At 36.4% G+C, this 6,438-nt stretch overlaps 1 pseudogene across 1 annotated transcript; it reads right to left on the bottom strand.

Moving 5' to 3' along the window:
* Positions 1-419: 419 nt before the first annotated feature.
* Positions 420-1,222, bottom strand: LOC107146016 (annotated as a pseudogene). Its single transcript, XR_007344481.1, has one exon. The product of XR_007344481.1 is annotated as a 60S ribosomal protein L7-like (transcript).
* Positions 1,223-6,438: the final 5,216 nt, after the last annotated feature.

Raw genomic sequence — 6,438 nt, forward strand, 5'->3', positions numbered from 1 at the left:
CAATAGATGAAAAAATAAAGAAAATATATATATACAATGTAGTTTTATTCAGCCATAAAGAAGAATGAAATTATGTCATTTGCAAGAAAATGGATGGAAATTGAGAATATTATGTTAAGCAAAATAAGTCAAACTCAGAAAGTCACGGGTCATATTTTTTATCTCATATGTGGAATCTATAAAGGAAAAAAATAGGGGAGTAGTAGGGAGTAGAAGGGAGTAGATCTCATGAAAATAGAAGAGATACTAGTAGAGTAGAGGAAGGCACCAGAGGAAGGAGGCAGGGAAAGAAAGGGAAGGTACTGGGGAATGATATTGACCAAATTATATCATTATAGTGGTGTGCATGTATGAATATGTAACAAAAATTCTTATGTATGATTATAATGCACCAATTTTTTTTGAGAGCAGGTACTGTTTTATTAATTGACCAGATTGCAAAAATACCATGGTGATACCTTAGTTCATCCTTCTAATAAGCCTGTCGATCTGGTCTTCCCTGTTGCCAGCTTCTCCACCTTCTACAAAATGGGTGGTCTTTTTCTTCATTCCACCTCTTGGAGAAGATAATTTGAAAGGCCACAGGAAGTTATTTGCTTCTTTAAAGCATTTTCCAACAGTGTAGATCTCATGAATCAGATCTTCCATGCAGATGATGCCATATTTACCAAAAGATCTAGCAATCAAAGCGTTATCTGTCAAGGCAATTAGTTTCTTGTTGATTTTGCCATATCCACGCTTGTAGATTAGTTCATTCCCTGATTTCAGGTTTGAGTACCCCCATGCAATGTAAGGTTCTACGATCCTCAGCATGTTAATTGAAGCCTTGTTGAGCTTAACGGAAGGTGCCATTGAAGATCTGGCGAAGGGGAAGTAGTTGTAACACCTTACGAACCTTTGGGCTCACACCACTGATACCTCTGATCCTGATAACAAATGCCAATTTGGGTTCTGGAGGTATATAGAAGTTGCCAGCTTTTCTTACCATTCTAGCCATATGAATCTCTGGTCTGTACATTTGCCTATATTCCTTGTGGTAATGCTTGGCTTTTTCATAGATTAGCTTCCTCCTTGCCTTTCGAAGCATCTTTTGGGCAAACTTCTTCCTCGGGCACTTTACCTTCAGTTCTGCACTTTTCCTTCGCTTTTTCTTAAGAGTTTATGGTATAGCAGGAACCTTCTTTTTCTTCTCTTCGGCACCCTCCATGGTTCCAGCCGGAAAAAGAGGTATAATGCACCAATTTATAAAAAGGAAAAATTTCTTCAACCTGATAAAGACATTTTATCAAATTTTTACCAAAAAAATTAACATCATATTTAACAGTAAAGGATTGAATGCTTTCTCCTCAGGTCAGGAACAGGAATAACCATGTTCACCTCTTTTATTCAACTTTATACTAGGTGTTCTAGCCAAGGCAATTAGTCAAGAAAAAGCAATTAAATAACTTTCAGATGGCATGGTTTTGTATATTGAGAATCCTAAGGAATCTACTAATGAACAATCAGAACTAGAAAATGAATTCAGTGATATCCCAGGATACAAGATCAATAAGCAAAAGTCAGTTATATTTCTATACACTAGCAGGAACAATCAAAAATAAGAAAACAATTTTATTCACAATATCATTAAAAAGAATAAAACACTTAGGAATAAAATTGACTAAGTATAAGAGAACTGCTAAACATTGTTAAAAGAAATTAAAAGCCTAACTTTCACAATTCTTATTCAGTATAATTCTTGAAACTCTAGTCAGAGCAATCAGGCAAGAGAAATAAATTATAAAGAGATACAAATAGGAAAAGAATAAGTCAAACTAACTCTATATGCTCAGGACATAATTCTATATCTAGAAGATCCAAAAAAATTTCACCAGAAGACTTCTAGATTTGTTTAAATTTAGCAAAGTAGCAGGATACAAGATCAACAATGAACAAAAAATATCAATAGCTTTCTTACACTCCAATAGTGAATCTGCCTAGAAATAAATTAAAAAAACTATTCCATTCACAATAACCTCAAAAGTAAAACAAAAAAAAAAATTCTTAGGAATAAGTCCAACTAAAGAGATGAAAGACCTCTACAAAAATATTTTAATACACTGAAGAAAGAAATTGAAGAAATCCTTAGATAGAAAGACCTACCATGTTCCTGAATAGGTAGAATTAATATCATCAAAATGGCCATATTAACAAGAGCAATCTACAGGTTCAATGCAATTCCCATCAAAATGCCAATGATATTCTTCACAGTACTAGGGTAGAAATAGCAGTTCTAAAATTCATACAGAAGAATAAAAGACCCAGAAGAGCCAAAGCGATTCTAAGTTTAAAAAAAAAAAAGTTATGCTGGAAGCTTTATAATAACTGACTTCAAATTATACTACAGAGATATAGTAAAAAAAAAAAACAGAATGGTACTGGCATAAAAACAATTGTGAAGATGAATGAAATAGACAAGAAGTCACAGAGATAAATCCACATAAATAAAGTCATCTGATCCTTGGCAAAGGTGCCAAAAGTATATGTTGGAAAAAAGGATATCCTTTTTAACAAATGGTGCCGCAGTCTGGCTGGGCACAAATGCCGCAGTCTGGCTGGGCACACAATCACGAGCCACCACACAGCTTGTAGATTCAAACAGCAACTCTTTATTCCCGAACTCATACCAGCCGTCTACAATCACGTTCTGGGGAAATCCACGTTCTCTGCCCAAATCCACGTTCTCTCCCAAATTCACCTCACTGGGCTTCAGTCTCCCAAAATATACTGTCTGAATCCCGTGAGAACTCAAGGGGAACTCAGGCAGCAGGATACGCCCTATTCCCAGCAGGAATAATCTTAAACCTTAAACCTGGAACCTAAACTGGGAACGCCCTAAACCCGATTATGTTAAACCAGGAACACCCTAATCCGCCCTGGTCCTTGAGCAAGGTCAACTACATTCAATGTCACTGCAAAATGTCAGCAACATGGGGTACGCTGGCAAGGAAATTGTCATACCTACTTGGCTAATGGCTCCCAGCAAAATGGTGCTGGAAAAACTGGATGTATATATGTAGAAGAATGAAACTAGATCTCTACCTCTCACCTTGCACAAAAATCAACTCAAAATAGATCAAAGTTCTAGAAATTAGACCAGAAATCATGAAACTGCTAAAAGAAAACATGGGAACAACACTCCAATATGTTCTAATTAGGCACTGACTTCCTTAATAAGATTCCTAAAGCTCAAGAAATTTTGCTGCAGTCTGGCTGGGCACAATTCAGGAGCCATTTGTCAAAAGAAAATGAACTTTATTTTTAGAACACACACACTGCACCCACACAGCTCTTCAGGAAAACCCTCACAGCCCAACTGCCACCACCGGCTTCCCACAAGCCTCTCAACCTCCCCCACTCCTCCTGCTTTGAGGCCGATTGGCTGGGTCATGTGGGCAGAGCCAAAAAAAAGTCCCCCAATGAGTAGCTCCGTGGTCTGAAAGGGCGGGGAAACAGCCCAATGAGCATCACCGCAGAGGAGCCAATCAGTTGGCAGCTAGAAGTTTGCTGGGGCTGCTGTGAGCCAATCATCAGCTGGCAGCTGGAAGTTTGCTGGGGCCGCTTCGGCTGTGGCTCTCAACAAGAAATAAAATCCAGAATCAATAAGTGGGATAGCATCAGATTAAAAAGCCTCTAAATAGCAATGGAAATAATTAAGATCATGAAGATAGAGCCTGCAGAATGGGAGAAAATATTTGCCAGCTACCCTCGAACATGGGATTAAAAACCAGAATACATAAAGAACTCAAAAAAAACCTTAACACTCCCCAAACTAATAATCCATTTAATTAATGGACAAAAGATCTAAAGAGATATTGGCCAACAAATATATGAAAAATGCTCAACTTCCTAGAAATCAGGAAAATGTAAATTGAAACTACACTGAGATTTCATCAGACCCCAATTATAATGGCAATCATAAAGAATACACATAATGATAATTGGTAGCATAAATGTGGGGAATGAGGTATACTTACACATTTTTTATGGGGGTGCAAATTGACACAACCACTTAAGAAAGCAGTATGGAAACCCCTCAAGAGACAAAGGATGGAATTAACATACCCCTCTCTTTGGTATTTATCGAAAGAACTAAAATCAGCATGCTACAGGGATATGTGCATACCAGTATTTGTAGCAGCACAATACACAATAGCCAAGTTATGGAACCAACCTAGGTTCCTAACAATAGGCAAATGAATAAACAAAATGTGGTATGTATACACAATGGAATTCTACTCCGATATTTCTTCTTAGAATGAAATTATGTAATTTGCTGGTAAATGAATGGGAATGAAGAAATCATGCTAAGTGAAATAAGCCAGATTAAGAAAGTTCAGGGTCAAATATTTTCTCTCAGATGCAGAATCTAGAAAGAAAATAAAAAGGGAAGGATCTCACATAAATAGAAGGGAAATCAGCAGTGTAGAAGTGGAGTACAAAGAGGAAAGGAGAAAGGGAGGAAAGGGGGAAGAACATGAGGAATGAAGTTGACCAAATTATCCTATATGTATGTATAAATACATAATAATGGAATCCAATTTTATATATAATTATATATAATCCAATTTTATATATAACTATAAGGCACTAATTTAAAAATAAATAAACAGTAGTTTAGAAAAAGGGGATCAGGGAGAGGGAGGAGGGGAGAGAAGGGATAGTACTGGGGATTGAAATAGAGAAAACTATGTTACATGCATTTATGAATGTCAAAAAGAATCCCACTATTATATATACCTATAATATACTAAACAATAAAAAAGAAATTGAAAAAAAGAAATTAAAAGCCTAAAAAAATAAAATGACATCCCATAAACATGGTTTGAAAGTCTTAATATTGTTAATATGGCACTACTACCCAAATTGATTTACAGATCCAGTGCAACTCTCTCTGGTCCTAAAATTCATGTGGAAATGCAAGGAACTCAGAACTGCCAAAACAATTTTAAAATGGAAAAATAAGATGGAAGATTCACAATTTCAAAACTTATTATGAAATTGTAATAATCAAGACATTATGCTACTGACATTAGAATAGAAATATAGATACATGACATAAAATTGAGAATCCAAATAGAGTCATTTTACATATATAGTCCTCTTACATTTATAGTCAATTGATTTTCAACAATACCCATATAATTTGATGAGAAAAGAATATTCTTTTCAATAAATGGTCTGGGGAAACTGGATAGCCACATGCAAAAGAATAAAGTTGGAACCCTATACCTCACACCATATACAAAAATAAGCCTGCCCAGGCTCTGACACACAACTATAATCCCAGTGGCTCTCAAAGCTGAGACAGGAGGATCACAAGTTCAAAGCTTCAGCAAAAGTGAGGTGCTAAGCAATTCAGTGAGACACTATCTCTAAATAAAATATAAAATAGGGCTGAGGATGTGGCTCAGTGATTGAGTGCCCTTGAGTTCAATCCCTGGTACCAAAAGTAAATAAATAAATAAGTCTGAATGGATTACAGACTTAAATTTAAGGCTAAAGCTAGAAACTTTTAGAAGAAAATGGAATCAAATTTTTGTAACCTAAGGTTAGGCAACAGTTTTCTTAGATAAGACACCAAATACACACACAAAAAAAAAAAAAAAAAGAAAAGAAAAAGAAAAAGTAGGTAAATTGGACTTTATCAAAATGTAAAACTTTTGTGCTTCAAAGGACACTGTCATGAAATTCATGAGATGCAAAAAAAATATTTGGCAAACTATATGTCTGATAAGGAATTTGTATCCAGAAACCAAATGCAATATTCTTTAACTCTTACAAGACAACAATCAAAAGAAAAATAATTCAATTTTAAAATATGCAAAAGATTTGAATAGACATTTCTATATACAGAAAATATAATAGTGGTTACCAAGGACTAGAGAGAGAAATCAATAAGGAGTTATTTTTTAATGGGTACAGAGTTTCAGTTTGGGGTGATTAAAAGGTTCTGAAGGTGGACAGTGATGATGGTTGCACAGCATCATAAATGTAATTACTGCCACTGAGTTGTATGCTTGAATTGGTTAAACTGGATGGATGCAGTAATGTATGACATTACAGTTCCTGCAGTATCAGACTCAGGAAACTGAGGCAGGAAGATCGAAAGTTCAAGGCCAGCCTGGACGACTTAGCAAGATCCTGTCTCAGAATAAAAAAATTAAAAGGCTGGGGATGGGTGGAGAAGGCTGGAAGATGGCGGCGAGTGGAGTGCATTGCCCCCGTGTGCCGCGTCACTGTGTGGGAGAATGACGAGTCAGGACGGCTAAAGGCTATCTTGTTAAGAATTTCCAGCAATAGTGGGGTGCTCCGGAACCTGGAGGAAGGATTTCCATCGCACAAGGATCTGCTACGGGGGCTCAAAGGTGAGAGATTTGTCGCACGGAGGGTCACACT

Source organism: Marmota marmota, unplaced genomic scaffold (assembly GCF_001458135.2).
Source record: "Marmota marmota marmota unplaced genomic scaffold, marMar, whole genome shotgun sequence".
NCBI lineage: Eukaryota > Metazoa > Chordata > Mammalia > Rodentia > Sciuridae > Marmota > Marmota marmota.